The following is a 17,153-nucleotide window of genomic DNA, read 5'->3' as shown; positions in this document are numbered from 1 at the left end:
TAAGACAATTTCTTTGAGCAGCCTTAAAATCAGTTTACAACGGGCTGCCTGACTATTGATGCATTCTACAACGGTCATATTGTCAGACCAAAACACGACAGAATGATCTTTGAACCCTTCGGGCCAGGTTCTGAGGGCCACCAGAATGGGAAACAGTTCAAGGAAAGCAATATTACTCGTCAGCCCCCCTTCATGCCACCATGGGGGCCACCTTTGTGCCGACCATTTCGTGCCGAAGATGGCGCCAAAGCCCATGCTCCCCGCTGAATCTGTCCATAGACCAAGCTCTTCAGAGGACACGGCTGGCTTGTTCCAGACGACTCGACCATTGAAGTCCGCCAAAAATGCTAACCAAATACGCATGTCCTGGCGGACCTCAGCCGACAGTCTCGTGCGATGATGACCCTCCTTTAGGCCAACCATCGCTTGGGCAATTGAACGGGAAAAGGGGCGAGCCATTGGGATCACCCTTAGGGCAAAATTCAACTTCCCCACCAATTGTTGCAACTGATTCAGCGTAACCTTAGATGCATTTATACATACTTGCAGGGCTGCCCTGAATTTCGACACTTTGGTAGCTGGTAAACGAAAACAACCCTCACTAGAGTCCAACTCGATCCCCAAAAACTCGAGGCAAGTCGTGGGACCCACAGTTTTACCCGGTGCCAATGGCACGCCAAATTGACCCATTAACACACAAAATTCAGCCAAGGCCTGGGCGCACTCGTGATTTCCGGCGGGCCCAAGGAACAGAAAGTCATCAAGGTAATGCATTACATTTCGGAAACCCGTCTTCTTGGTGAATACCCATTGCAGAAAAGTACTGAATTTCTCGAAATATGCACAGGATATAGAGCATCCCATCGGCAATACACCTATCCAAGTAATATGATCCCTGAAACATGAATCCCAGAAGACGCTGGTCATCTGGGTGTACCGGGAGCAACCGGAAGGCTGACTCGATATCTGATTTCGCCATCAACGTCCCGGGCCCCAGGCGATTCAAAATGGCCACTGCTTCATCAAATGATGCGTACCGCACCGAACATACCTCTGGATCAATTGCATCGTTCACCGAAAGACCATGTGGAGCTGACAGATTATGAATTAAACGAAACTCACCTGGGTCCTTCTTCGGGACCACCCCTAACGGAGAACAGACGAAATACGGTACCGGGGGTACACTAAACGGGCCGGCGACCCGACCCCGGTTAACCTCTTTCCGGATCTTATCTTGCACTACAGTTGTATGCTGCAAGACGGAAAGTTGATTTCTGCATGTCCCGACGCCCTGAAAGTCCCCTACCGGGATGCGGAAACCATATGAAAAACCGTTCCGCAGCACCCCAGCAGAAGTACGATCTGGGTATTCACTGAGCCAGGGAATCATCGCCAAGGTATCAATCGGGGTTGGTAAAGGCGCCCCTCGGACTATATTAGACCTGTTTGGCGCCTCCTCTACCCCCATTCTCACCCGTTCTGGCTCTGCACGAGGACTCAGGATGGGACGACCCACAATTACTACATTCGTGTTTGAATTTACAGGATCCCGGAGGCCTAGTACATTTACCTTTGTTGAAATTGAAGCAGAAACCCCTTTTCCCTGTATTGCCGGCAGGTCTCGAGTAATCGTCGGTACTCGTACCTGACCGAAAGGGCGTCCCTGCATTTTGGCGGGAGTATTCACCAACATTGCTCCCCACCAATGGCATTTTCAACATCCCTGACTCTTTCATTTTATCCCATGTCAAAGAATCATAACAGTCCCAAGTTAAACTTTTGTTATGCTCTTTTTCTTTCCTGAAAAGGTTGTCATAACAGAACCAATGGTTACCTTGATATGATGTCGAGTAACCCATAATTCGTGACTGATAAATTGGAAACTCAGGTAGCAACTCAGGCCTACGTTCCCCCAAAATTGATGTAAAAATACCCCAGGCATTGCCCCAGTTGCCAATATTCTCATTTACCTTAAAGGCGGCCATTTTCGCGCGCCAAACACTCGGATGCATTAGGTCCTTCTGACTCTTAACATGCTCCACTTCATAATGATCGACAAGCAAGGAGAAAATGTTCACGTATTCCCCCGCCCAAATCTTTTCCTTTATTACCAAAGGAACATGTTGACCCAATTTCTCTCTACGAGAGGGTGCTGACTCGTCCCTTGCGATCGGCAATGGCCGCTTACCTGCACCGGACGCTGCTTCCGTCACTTGTGGCTTGTCTATCACTGCCGCCGGTGCGGGCACCTTGGCTGCGTCTCTTTTTCCACGCAACTGTTTCATCAGCGCCTGTGCCTCGGCAGCCGTGGCGCCCTCACTACTATCACCCAACCACGCTGCTAGCTGTGCCGCCAGCTCGGGGGGCATATCCTCGTTAGATGTCGGGGTGACGACGACGGGGATCGGATTCCCCTCCATCGGTACCGGGGTCGGCGCCTCGAGCGGAGCAGAGGGAACCGGGACGTCTCCCCCGGCCGGAACCCTTCTTGGCCTCTTGGGTTTCCCTCCAGCCGGTGGACGCCCCGATCCCTCCTCCCCGTCTCGCTCCGCCAGTCGCTTCTTTATCTCGGACATCTCCTTGACGAGGACCCGAACCATCTGCTCAGTCGTCATTCTCTTCGCGCCTTTCTTGGGCATCTCTCCGACAAAGTATCTAGAAGACAAAAGAAAAGATCAAAACGCTCAAAATTGGCTCTTCGTTCTGTCCCGAGCTCACGTGTAGCGAGGAGGTGCAGCTTCAGAGCACAAGAACAAGAGGACGTCTTCCAGTCTTGCGTCCCTTCTTATCAGTCTTCAGGGCGGGCGAAAACCCGCCCCTGCCTGCCCTGAGGGCGTGGCTGGCTGCGTCAGTGTCTAGGCCAGCCCACTCTAGGGCGGGAAAAAGCGCGCCCCGGCTACGCCGCTTCGGGCATACCAGCCGAGACGCGCCTCCCGCCCAAAAATGGCTTCCCGGGGGGATCGAGGCACTCCGCCATACGTTCGGGGGGACCGAGTGGTCGCCCCTTTCCACAACAAGAACAATCAAAAAGACATTCAACCATGCACGACAAGCATGCAGATTAACTGAAATTGCAAAGCTTTAACACGCAGAAATCATGGCGGGAAAGCTGAGGAGGAGCTAGAGAAGTCCATATCAGAGGCTTGAGTTGCATTCAAAAAGCTTCGTAGGCGAACAGGATCTTCATATGTCGTAGTTTTGTTGTTGTAGGTCACTCGGAATAGGCATGGGTGGAAAAGACCGTATCTGGCTCCAATGGCACGAAGTTCTGGTCGCATGTCCAAGAAGGCCTTGCGTCGAGTAGCTGTAGCCCTTGCATAATCCTGTGCAAAGAAGAGGTTGGAGCCTGACCATTGCAATCGAGGTGAGGCACGGGCCGCTGAAATTACTTTGAGGAGGTCAGTGTATTCTAAGAAGTACATGATGACACCTCTTGGCCGCGAAGAAGGAGAGGAAGTAGAAGGGAGGCGGCCCAACCGGTGTGCACGCTGGATGTTAAGCGTGGTATCTTCAGGTAGGTAAAGGAGCTTGGGCAGAAATGATTTGAAGAAGGCAATGGGATCAGTCCCCTCGCAATTCTCCGCAAGGCCGTAGAGACGAAGATTGTTGCGCCTGTTACGATTCTCCAATTCTTCAACCTGCTTTTGAAGAGAAGAGATTTGAGATTGCATGTGTGTTACTTTAGAGGATGACTCCTGTAGAGCTGTTAGGGAATGTTCTACTGTAGTCACTCTGGCATCCATCTGAGACCAGTTGTCAGTAAGAACCTGCAACTTAGAATTAGTTTCTTCCATAAAGGGTCTGAGGGCGCGTATTTCTTCCAATAACAGCTCCATGGAAACAGCAGATGTGGATCCCGTTGGCGATGGAGGATCTTTTTTAGGACGTTTCGACGTGACCTTCCCTGGAGGCTGGATGGGCCGCTCCGTGTTAGACTGCGACATTTGAGTGATGATTCCTTGAGAGGCCTAGAGGTGCGCCAGTGCAGAAAAGACTTTGGAATTTTTAATGAAGACGCGGCGTGGAGGTTTGGAGGTGCGAGAGAATGCTTTCTTTTCCATAAAGACACAGAACAATAATGTCCACTACTAGTCCAGAGGCAGTGAAGAGTACACGTAGGAGCTGCTAACTGAAAAACTGCGCAAGGAGCAGGTATGCCATGGAGTGAGGAAAATGGAAGGAACAGCAACCAAATCTCTAATTGAAGAAGTCAGGACATAAATGACGAGAACAAGGAGCCATCTTGGGGACAAAGTGTAGAGAAATGGCACCTTTTGGAGCAAAGAAGGTCCGTCAAAAAGAAGACCTCGTGGGTATAAGGGGAGCAAATGAAGAAGAACGCACAAAAAAAAAACCGTGCTCAGCACTACTCCAAATTGTAAATAGCGTTGGACATATTGCCAAGAGAGAAAGCAGCTCAGTCGGTGTAGAAATGAAGCAGTCTGAATGCTGTTGCAGGGTGCCTGAGGAGATGGGAGAGCAGTTGCTCAAAATGGCCACCAGAGGGAGAAAAAACGCAATCCAAACTTGCCAGAATTCACTTAGAGGCAGCTCACAGAATACCCAGGCAGCGATGAAATAAAGAAGCAGAAATCACCTCACCATGAGGGGTTTGCGCTGCGTAGGGCTCCGTGATGAATGCGCATTGGTGTGGAACGGGAGCGCCGCAGTCCGCGCTGATGACAAACAAAATAGCGGGCGCGACTTTCACTCAGCCGCGTCCGCTACAGAAACATGAAGAATGGCCATACCGCCGCCCGAAAAGGACCGCAAACAGGAGCCCCGTCGTCACTGCAGACTCAGGTTGTGGAAAAGCAGCGTTGCAGGTACGGTTGCTTCGATGAAAACGGCGAAATCCCCTGGCGACCGGGAGCGCTTACATCTGCGCTGCCGTCCCCGCCGGGCGCCAAGCCACGCCCCCATATTTGACATTACCTGATTGTGAATCAGTGTCTTTTAACAATTTAATTAGAGGAGCAAGTCAAAACATGGAGTGTAGCCAATGTAAATCAGAAATGTCATCAACATTACTTATACAAAGATATGGACAGTTTGTTATTTTAATGCTGCAACGTTGTAGAGCTGATGGAAGAAAATTGAAAACTTCAATAAAAATTTTTGTAGCTGGTCAATGTTCAATATCAGGAAGAACTTTTGTAGCTGTTGCTATAATTTTTCATGATGGACCTTCTACCACATCTGGACATTACATTGTTTATTTAAAATGTCTGAAAGGTCGGATACAATGTAATGATACTCAATTAGTTTTTAAGCAACGCTTGCCCAAAGAGTTACCAAATCTTGCCTAATATTTTTGAAGGCAATATTTTAAGATCAAAATTTGCCCATTAGGATTACTGCTATTAAGGTAGATTAGTCTAGTGTTATAGAGTATTTTGTAAGTGAGCGAAAGGTGCTTGAAGGTGATCCTTTTGTTGATATTGAGGCAGTTTAGGTGTATCAGGTGGTGGATGATGTGGGCGCAGTCGGGACATTGATGATCACTCAGGTGGAGGTCTTTTGGATTTTTTATACTTGTTGTAGGTGTTTGGCTGGAATTCGTGTGTAGAGTGTTTTGCCACAGTATAGTCTGCTGCTGCTGAGGGCCTGTGTCACTGTTCTTCTTCTTTTGGTTAGGATACACTTGTAAATGTTGTGGAGCATGTGGAGGGTGTTATAGCAGTACGAGGAGAAGTGTAGACTTAGTTACACGTGGAGAGGGAGGAGTTGAGGTTGAATCCTATGTTGTGGACATGATTGGTAGGTGTTGGTACTGTTCACAGTGCAGTCAGGTAGCAGGAGTTGTCTGAGGCTGAGGGGGTGGGCCTGAGGATGAGTACTTTGATCTTGTGCCAGTTTGTGTTTACAGTGCTGCTCTTTATTTAGTTGGTGACGTCCTACATTGTGTCGTCGAGGTTGCTTTTGGTCGTATGTGGCTTCTAGGTGAGGAAGAGGATGAGGTGGGTGTTCTTTGTGTAGGAGATGTTGTTGAAGTAGTGATGGTGAGCTACTTGTGTTAGGATGGCCATGTAGATTTTGAACAGCGTCGGACTGATGGATGAGTCCAGGGGGACCCATAGATGATGTCGGTGGTTTTGGATCAGAAGGTTGGGAGGCGGACGTTCAGGATTACTATTGAACAACTTCCAAACAAAGGACATGATGCATACTATTTGGCCATAAGGAAAAGTGTGTGAAACCATTAGGGAGTTGTTGCTGTTTGTCCGCATATATTTGTAAGTAACATTATTTACAGTGTAAGAAAATTAATCATAATGTTTTGTTATTTTATGATTGTTTCAGATGTGTCATATTTACGTAAGAAATTGCTCCTAGAAAAAAACATTTAAGATACGTTTTATTTCAATTTTTTATATTGTTATTGAGAATGTTGACTGGGTTTTTTTAAGATATATTGTAACTATGTTTTTTCGTATCTTCCACAGGTGATAATTTTATAATATATAATTTTGTTATTATTTATTATGCATAAGGTAAGTACAAGTAACTGAGTCAGCCGCGGCACGTGGAGGGAGTTGTGGTGGGGTAGGCAGGTGGGGTGGGGGAGGGGCAGGGTGGGGGGTTATAAACAGCGGAATCTCGATGATTGCAGGTAAGCAAACAATTAAATTAATAAAATTAATTTCATATCCTGCGCCCTGCATCGCAAAATGTGATGCAGGGCACGGAACGAAGGGGCATATTATCAACAAATGGCGATACATTGCTGCCACTTTTATCGCCAGTAACTGCCGATAAAGCGACGATAATGGGCTTGATAATAGGCCCTTGTAAATTCCCATAGCAGCCCAGGTTCTGGTATTAACATGGGCTGCTATAGGAATTCACAAGGGCATATTATAAAGACCTTTATCGCCGCTTTATCAGCAGTCTCCTGCAGTGCAGATACCCTTAGCTGGAAGATTATATTACATATTACTGCCCTTAAAATGTGGCGTTCCCCGCGATGTGTACGGGGATAGAGGGAGGGAGAACTCAAAACATGTTTTTTTTAAAAAAGACCTGAGGGGTGCCGCTCCCTGAGACTGCTGAGAGTAGGACCGTAACCCCCCGCATACTTCAAAATAAAACCACAGCAGTGCCGTTCCCCAGTGCTCGAGGCACCTTACAAGCCCCCATTATGCAAAATATTTGACCCCATAGTTTGCCCCCCGGGACCTAATGAATATAACGGACTTCTAGGTTTTTTTTTCCACCTTTTCCACCGCGTACGAGTAATGGACGAGAACCCCGCAATTTTTTATTTAAAAAAATAAATACAAATTGAGCCTGAAGATCCATGTACCACCCCCTGACCAACACTATAGCTTCAGAATGTTTCTACCCTGCCTCCTTTCCTTATTTCTCAACTTTGGTTTACTGTTTTCTTGTGACTCGGCTCTTGTGAGAAATAAGATGGCTGCCAACACTTCCTGGTTTGGAGTATTCACTGCCAATCAGCATCCAGCTCCTGCTCGTAATTGTACGGATTTCCGTACGCGTACGCCGCGATTTTTCTTTATATAAAAAAAAGAGCCTAAACATCCATGTACTAACCCCTGAGCAAGCCTAGAGGTTCAGAATGTTTCTAGCCTACCCCCTTCCCTTATTTCTTAACTTTGTTTTACTATTTTCTTGTGACTTGGTTCTACCAAAGCACAAGATGGCCACCAACACTTCCTGGTTTCGAGTGTTGACAGACGGTTCACAGCCAATCAGCATGCAGCTTGCGCTCGTAATTGAACGGATTTCCGTACGCGTGCTAAACTCTGTCTCTAGATATCGATATGATTTTACTTGCAATTTTCTCAGAAACTACTGAACGGATTTACACCATTTAACAAAAAGCACAATTTGCGAACATAACTCTACCTCTCTGCCAAATTTTGTGTAATTCCGTTCAGCCGTTCGGGCTGTAGCCCTGGCTAAAGGTCCCTATGGAAAATTGCATGGGGAAAACACGTTTTGGGACCCCCTTTTTTCTCGGCCCTCACTTGGCGAATCACCCCCAAACGTTCAGGGAAGGAGCGGAACCGAGCAAGCCATTTTCTTGGAGAAATTCACAAAGGTTCGTCCACTGGCGCCAAAGTTATTCTAAATAGAATGTTGTGGATTTCCTATGGAAACTAGGTCCTAACTATAACTACCTACTGGCGAAAGCCAGTAGGTAATATAAATATATTAAATGCTAATTTTTAACTATAATGTGCCTGGAACCTGTGATTATTTCAGTATGTATAGATTTATATGCAAGAACAATCCCCAACTTCCAAGTGCCTGACAGCACAAATCAGGACACGAACCACACGGCAAGTAGTTTCTATTGCATGATTTTATCCCACCAAACAGACATGACGCGTTTCGTCCGGGAAACCCGGACTTGATCACATAACATGCCGTGAACCCTTCAGTGCATATATACTATTCTTGGTCATACCAGACTCCTCCCTGTTATCCATAGAGATGGAAAACAGACTTAGTGTGATACATACAATCTATTCAAACAATATAAACAATATAAATATCTTTGTATAGTTATTTACTAGTTCTGACATAATAAAGGCCATATTTGTACAATGGATTGAGTAATATAATTTCCACATATGCAAGATTTATGTATATACATCACTATTTCCATACCATGTAACTTACTTGAGGGTATGCCAAGATGAAAAAATCTCATAAGAAAATGTGTAAATACCCAAAAAGTGTTGAAATAAAAACAATTAAAAAACATTTTGTACTAACAATACATTTTACTATATAGGCGATATTCTATACATATATACAAAAAATATACTTAGCATGTAAATCATTTAATATATGCTGTTTCTCATATGTGTATATATGTTTCAATCCTAATTAGGTGCTAGTAATGTTTGAAAGTGACATGTGCAAAATAAGGTCCATACAAATGAATATATCTCAAGTGGTTTCGCAATCTCAAATAGGTATCATTGACATCATAACCTAAATATCTTGTGCAGATAGCCTAAACGTAAACTTCCCACTCTTAGATACCAAATAAAAACTGGTAAAACCATGTAAAACCAGCTAATATCAAGCATAAATAGAACTAAAAGTCCACATAAAAAAACATTCACACAGATAAAAAAGTCACAATACAAAAAACTCCAATTTGATAAATATGTGAAAAATTCAATATAGTTAATTAAAATAAATAACATATATCTTCTACATTAACCCTTCATGGAAATTTCAGAATCTCGATACACCTCCTGTTGCTGATAGATGACATATTGCAGCACAATAATTGATTACATAATATAAAGAATTCTAAAAACTTTATAAAAACTTTATAAAAAATTGTACAAATCCTCTCCTGTGTTCAATCCATTAGGCATTTTAGTGTCGAACTGCATGATGTATTGACTTTCCAGTTGTCGTAACTTTTTTTCTCTGTTTCCCCCTCTTAGATCTTTGGGCACCGCGTCTATCACAAAATAATTTACATCTTTAAGATTATTGTTATGTACTAATTTAAAATGATGTGCCACAGGGTAGCTGGAGTCTGAGTTGACAATAGCACATGCTGCAGTAAAATGCGATTAAAAACAGGTAATTTGGTACTGCCTATGTACTTCAGTCTACAAGTGCATTCTAGAATATTTACAACAGATTTTGTTTTGCATGTGAAGAATCATTTCAGTTGATGCATTTCTAAAGAGAAAGCATCCTGTACTTCCCTAGTGTTCATACCAAATTTGCAAGCTCTGCAAGAGCTGCATTTAAAAAACTGCATTTAAAAAACCCTTTTCTGCTTGATAACCAATCCATTTTGTTCTTAGTTTGAGTCTCCGGCATAGATCCGTACCGTTAGGTTTCTGGACTAAAAAGTTACCGGATGCTGGTGACCGTTATACACCTTTTGAAAAACAATTACTTGCATGTTATCGGGCTGTGGTGGATACCGAGCAATTGACTTTGGGACATGATGTGATGTTGAGACCTGAAATTCCTATTATGCAATGGGTTTTGAGTTCGCCGAAAGCTCATCGAATTGGACATGCTCAAGAGGCGAGTGTGATTAAGTGGAAATGGCAAATACAAGACAGGGCACGTGTGGGTCCGAAAGGTGTTGCAACATTACATGAGCAGGTGGTGCAGGCGCCATCGAATGAGACTGGGAGTGATTGCTCCGTACCTATAGTACAGAAATCCCCTGTTAAGTGGGGTAAGCCATTTGATGATCTGTCCGCGGAGGACAGAAACCATGTGTGGTTTACGGATGGTTCAGCGAGGTACATAAGAGAGAAGAGGCATTGGAAGGCAGTGTCCTATAATCCTACCACACAAAAATTGCTGAGTACAACTGGTGAAGGAAAAAGTAGTCAATTTGCTTAATTGTATGCTGTTTACCAAGTTTTACAACAGGAACTACCTGGTACGTGTCACATTTTTACTGATTCCTGGTTCACTGCTAATGGACTGGCTGTTTGGTTACCAACATGGCATGCTCGTAATTGGGAATTGCATTCTAAAGAACTTTGGGGTAAAGAGTTATGGCAAGAAATTTGGGAACTGCTTCCGCAAAGTACTGTTACAATCTTTCATGTGGATGCTCATACACCAATAGACTCCCTTGACAAATTCTTTCACAATATTGCAGTTGAGAAATCTAAAATTGTTGAGGCAGTGGTGGACATGCAGGATTCTGATTTGGCGGGATTGGTGAAATGGGCCCATCAGAAAGCAGGACATTTTGGAGAGAAATCCACTAGCAGGTGGGCTGCTGATAGAGGAATTTATATTCCTTTAAATTTGATTAAAGATACTATACTGCATTGTCCTATCTGTCAACATTCTAGACAACGAAAAGTACCCCAAACTGTTAGAGGACATTTACACCGAGGAAAATTACCCTCTCAAATTTGGCAGATTGATTATATTGGTCCACTCCCTATGAGTAAAAATTGCCAATAAATTTGTACCATTGTTGATACGTACAGTGGTCTTTTAGTGGCCTTTCCCTGTAAACGAGCTACCCAAATAAATACCATTAAAACATTGGAATTGATTATGCTGTATTATGGTGTCCCATTTCAAATTCAATCTGATAATGCATCACATTTCAAGGGAAGATTGGTACAGGAATTTTGTGTGGAGAACAACATTGAATGGGTGTTTCACATACCGTACTACCCACAGGCAGCAGGCCTTGTGGAGAGAATGAATGGTTTGCTAAAAGATCAATTGTGTAAATTAACTGATAATAAATATAAGAATTGGAGAGAATATTTGTTTCAGGCACTGTTGATTTTGAATAATCGTCTCTCTTTAAATGCTGAATCTCCATTAATGCGTTTATTTCCTCCAGCTGTTGATGCTAAACCGAATACCATCAAAAATACTGAAATGTATTGGGAAATTTCCCCTCGAGCCCTGGCTCCATGTAGAGCAACCCCAGGTTCCGCAGGCTTGGACCTGCATGCCATGAATGACATTACTGTAAAAGGCAGAGATCGAGTTATCATTGAGACTGGCATTGGTGTCAGTATCCCAACTGGAAATGTTGGCCTGATAGCCCCTAGATCGGGCCTGGCCTTAAAAGGCATTCAAGTGCTTGGAGGTGTCATTGACAGTGATTATCAGGGCGAGATTAAGGTACTCCTGCTAAATAGCAGTGAGGTTGATTTACCAATTCATAAGACTGACCGAGTTGCTCAATTGTTGATAATGCCTGTTTTCAGTGGTGAGATTCAAAAAGGCACTGCCCCAACTTTGTTAACTGTTCGAGGAAAAAAAGGTTTTGGCTCCACTAATAATCCAGGAGCGAGAGTGTGGGTGCAATCGCCTAAAAAACCCCCTGAACAAGCTGAAATTATTGCAACCGGTCATGATAATACAGTACTTGTCATGAGACCAGGGAGAGATAGCTGGGAAGCTGTCCCGGCTGACAAATGTTACTTACGAGAATGAATGATGCCTGTATTTGATTCTTTTTCAGATCATTCTCTGGACTGCTGTTGCAGGATGTGCCGGCGTTGGACTCCTTTTGGCCTGCTACGTCAGGAGAGGATGGAACCCCCAGACTCTGGCTGACTGGAGAATCAGAGTGCCACGTTCCATCGCTGCGTGGGATTCATCATCTAACTTTTGGACTACCCTGGCACTAAGGGTGACAAACTCTCCACATTTCATTTTAACACCGATGCGTTCGGTGACTGACATACTAGCAACCTGTTTGGTTGCCGTCCCGGCTTCTTTGGAGACCCTTGCTCATATTTTCAATATATCGAATGCCCGTCCTAATATTATTCTTGGTGATTTTGCGACTCACGAATATTGTCCTTTATGTACTGTGCTCTTAGATCCAGTACCACCGATTCATTCTCAAATTACTACATATAATATCACGCAGGGTGATTTATGTTTTTTCCTTACTTGTGATCCAAACGCTATAACCGAATGTGGTGTTCATTTGAAACTAAAAGGTGCTACTTCATTTACAGATCATGAAAGAACTATATGTTCCCGGAGATCATCGAAATCTTGTGCTTCCGTTAAAAACAATATGACCTGCAAAAGTCTTGTAGTTACCCCTAGCCACTATCGCACAATGCTATTACCCTCTGGATGGCTTTTCTCTTATGGCAATACCTCTTGGCCTTACATTCCTGCAAATATCACCGGAGGACCCTGTGCTATTACTAGATTAAGCTTGCTAATGTTTTCTTCACATCCTAATGCACATTCCCGTGTTGTCCGTGATGCAGTTATGTTGAAAGACAATTGTGATTCTACACTACATTTATATTCTGAATCTGAATATCTTAGTTTGGCTTTCTCTATTCTGGGCGTCCCTGCCCTAGCAGTCTGCAATGCTAAATCTATTGGAAAAATGGCCTGTTGGATGGTTAAATCCATCAATCACACTTCTACTATTCTATCTGACATGCTATTGGACGCCCAGGGTGAACGCACAGCTATTTTACAAAATAGAGCTGCCATTGATTATCTTTTACTTAAACATGGACATGACTGTTCTGACTTTGAGGGTCTTTGTTGTTTCAATTTATCCGACCATACTAGATCCATTCAGGCTCACATTGACAAATTACACGACTTAACCAAAGAAGTTAGAAAACACATTGACCAGGGCTGGTTTGACTGGCTCTTTAATTGGTTACCAGACTTACATTCTTTACGTCAGATATTAGGGGGGATCCTGCTTGCTATTTGCATTTTAGTTGCTATTTGCTGTTTTATTCAGTGTATTCCTTCTTTACTTCAAACTTGTAGATGTAGTACTAGAAATAGATCGGTTAGTTTTTTTTCGTATTATTCTTCGACAGATGTTAGTTCCATTTAGCGAATGATTAGCCATCTAAAGTCAAGGGTGAAATGTTCTGACCGGGTTTTTGTTCCCCTTTATGAGTGAAGGTGACTTTAGCCTGCTATCATTCTAATAGGAGGATTAGAACCTCAGACCTGGCCTATTTACAAGGTGTTTGACATAATTCCCTATTCTTTTCTTTATTCTAGGGCCTATACGTTTATGTTAGGGGATAGATTCTTTAGTATCAGTATTATTTCGTCCTTTTGTAAAGCTATTAGTATATTTCTGACAGAGTTATGCTTACTTCGGGCCTTGTGGGCCTCGAACGAGAGAGACTCCATCTTTCTTTCTGCCTCGGCTGCTTGAGACGTTTTTAGGTCAAATGTAATGTTTTAGTTATAAGGTGTTGTTCACTTGGAGAGAAGCGGCTCAGGCTGGCCCTTATCAAAAGATTGTATTTTTCTTCGTGTCGAAGACATAACATCAGGCCGGCCGGCTGAGAACGTGTCCTTGGCACGGGGTGGTACAAGAATTTGGTGGGCGGCAGGTTACTAGCTGGAAATTTCCATGCATGAACAAGGTTCCATATTAGCGAAAGCTCGGAGAGTTCAAAGCAGTTGTTCATTGAGTCAGTTAGTAGACGGCAGCTAGTCGTTAGCATCATTGCAGTTAATCAACTTAAGGCAGACAGTCACCATTTTGAAGTCCGAAAAAGACCGAAGGCTGATAATCTCTCAGAAAGATTGAAGTTATTTTAGTTGGAGCAGTTGGTGAGCTTTGACATTAAGATCAGAGCATGCAGAGTGAAGCAGTTAGCGGAGTGAACGAATACCAGAGCGGCAGAAACTTTTTATAAGATTGAAGTTGCAAGGTGAAGATAGTCCGTGGTCGAGAGGAGGGAGGAGTAGTGCAAAACAGCGAGAGTGCAGCAGACGAAACAGAGAATAAGAGGAAGGTTCCAGTGACTTGGAGGGGAGCAGAGGAGACAGAGCAAAGCGGTGCAGACGTGTATCCGTGACTGTAGGGGTGATCCTAAGATGAGCCAAGGCACAGACGAGAAGGTAACCCAGATGACAACTGAGTCCAGACTTCGTACTCATAAGGTGACGTCAACCCTTTCTTATTAGCGTGCACACACTTTCTAATTCTTTCCTTTGCTTTTCAGGCTATATTATATTGTTGTTATAATTTGTTATTGTGTAATAAAGGAACGCCAATTCTTAGTGAACTATTGTGTAACTGTTGTTTTCTTATAATAAAGTTAACCTTTCTTCTAGTCAGATGCTGTTATGTGGACGGATGCGTTTCCCGTCCGGGTAAATGGTAACTGAGCAAGGGAGCAGGGGGCACTTGAATCAGGAAATAACCTTTGCATATTGTAATTTGGCCATTCTTGTGTGAGAGGATTGAACTGTCTGTCTACTACATAAAATATAACAATTGTGTATGAGACATCCCCAGTAGATATTAGATATATAGAGAAACTTCCCAACAGAGAGAGAGAGAGAGCTGAAGGTATTCATAGGACAGAGATTGCCGCTAGAGAGAGTGGCATTAATGAGAACATTGATTACGATCAAAGTGTATACCCACAGGATTGTGGCTTGTGAGAGCACCGACAGGACACGGTGTGTAGTGAGATTGCTGCTAGAGAGAGTGGCATTAATGAGAACATTGATTGAGGTCAATGTGTATACCCACAGGATTGTGGCTTGAGTGAGCACTGATTGTGGTCAATGTGTATTGGTAAGCAATCAGAACTGCTCCCTTCACTATGAGGAGGAGGGTAGAATAGTCTGGGCCTGAGTTGCCGCAAGACTATAAGGTATGAGTGTGGTGTAGTATATGGAATATCTTAGTAATCAGTGAGTATTTCTAGTAATCCCTGTAGATTTGGTGGTGTTTTAGAGGATCTAAGCTTGTATATTGCTAATTCCCCATCCTCAGGTAGGTACCCAGGTGCCTTGGTAAGTAGGTCCTGAGGAGGGAGGTGGTTACGTTTCGGCTAGGTTGGTGGTGTCTTGGTGAGCTGATTCTATCTGGTCCGAAAATCCAGTCGTTACAAATATCAAACACCTATTTACTTGTATATACAGCTATACATACACCACTACACTTACTTCTACAGAAACGTACACATACTTATTCTCTTAAAAAATCACTTATAGAGACACATACTTTTTTATACAGGAACTCTTCCAATCTCTCACTCAGATATACTAGTTTAAAACATATGTAGTTACTCATAAAGACACTATTGAGATAGTCATTCACTCACTAACACACACACACACATTCATCCACCCATAAAGTCCTGCAGACATGCTGTGTTCAAAACACATACGAACAGTGAGTCACTCATTCATGCATCTATGCGCTAAGTAATATCTCCACTGAACCATACAGACATTCAAACACTTATACTGATACTCAAAAAAACAACTAAGTATCCATATACACACTCATGTAGCTACTTAGCAACCCATGCAGCCACTTATAGACAAAGTGCACCACTGATATAGATAGTCATCAGTGATGGCATCAGTGACGTCACTGACCATGTCATGAGTGATGTAATATGTGACGTCATCAGCAGTGCATTGCAATGGTTTTGTATGAGTGAAATGTCCAGCTAACTATAACATGTGTGAACCCTATGGATTTTTCAGTTAATATATATATATATATATATATATATCTTCTCCACTCCTTGCCTCGGAAGTAGTCACCGCCGCCAAACCAACGGGTGTCTCGTCTGACAAAAGACCTCCGCTGCCAGGTCTTTACAAAAAGAGCCTCAACGAGTAGAAAACCACACGCTGACGAGACCGTGTACCGGACAAATTAAGTTTATTTGTCAAAACCCTGGACGCGTTTCGCCTGACCAGCAGGCTTGATCACCTCATGCAATGGTTTTGTATGAGTGAAATGTCCAGCTAACTATAACATGTGTGAACCCTATGGATTTTTCAGTTAATATATATATATATATATATATATATATATATATATATATATATATATACATATGTATATCTGAGAAAACCGCAAAATTACCGCCGTCGGACCTCACACCTCGGGTGCATCCTAAACACGGTGGTGAGCTGCGTAAACTTCCACACACAGTCCGCAGTAAAGTGTCAGTGTCAGCTGACACAAGCAGGAGCACACCGCAAGTTCGTGCAAAATGTTTTTTATTCCCGTGAATCCAACCACTCCCCTCCTAGCATTGACAGACTCATTTCGCCGCTCTGGCTTTGTCAATGTCAATGACATTGGTAAAGTTACACAATTTTAAAGTAAAAAAGTGCATGTGCGTGTTAAAAACACAATGGTAAACATGAAAGAGGGTTAAGTCAGTGCCATTGGCAATACTTTCAAGTCGCCCATCTTAACATGTTTCACAATTTCATTCAGTACACCATATTAAAAGTACGCTGCACCTGGATAGTGGCACATTAATCCAATCTCCAAAACAAAATATTATAACATTAAAATAATGTCAATAATGCATTAAAAAAATTTGAAAAAATGGGCATAGAAAAATCAGGATAAGATACACCGATCTTCCTATTAGTATCCATAATCCTATCCTGCCTTGAGTGTTATGAAGACAAGAGAAATGTAATTATCAATATTGATAATATAAACAACAAACAGCCTGTGGTCTCAATTTCACTGTCAAGATCTACAGCAAGTGAGAGTGCTTGTAGTTATTGCGCCCTGAATGGGCTCAATCCAACCATGGAGCAAAGGGGGGGCATGAAAGTTCATTAACCACAAAAGTACAAAAATTAATATTCCTAATGTGGCCCGGATAAAAGCAGAAAGAATCAATCAAAGATCCATAAGC

This window comes from Lissotriton vulgaris, chromosome 5, assembly GCF_964263255.1.
Source record: "Lissotriton vulgaris chromosome 5, aLisVul1.2, whole genome shotgun sequence".
Classification (NCBI taxonomy): Eukaryota; Metazoa; Chordata; class Amphibia; order Caudata; family Salamandridae; genus Lissotriton; species Lissotriton vulgaris.
This window is presented reverse-complemented; position numbering follows the sequence as displayed.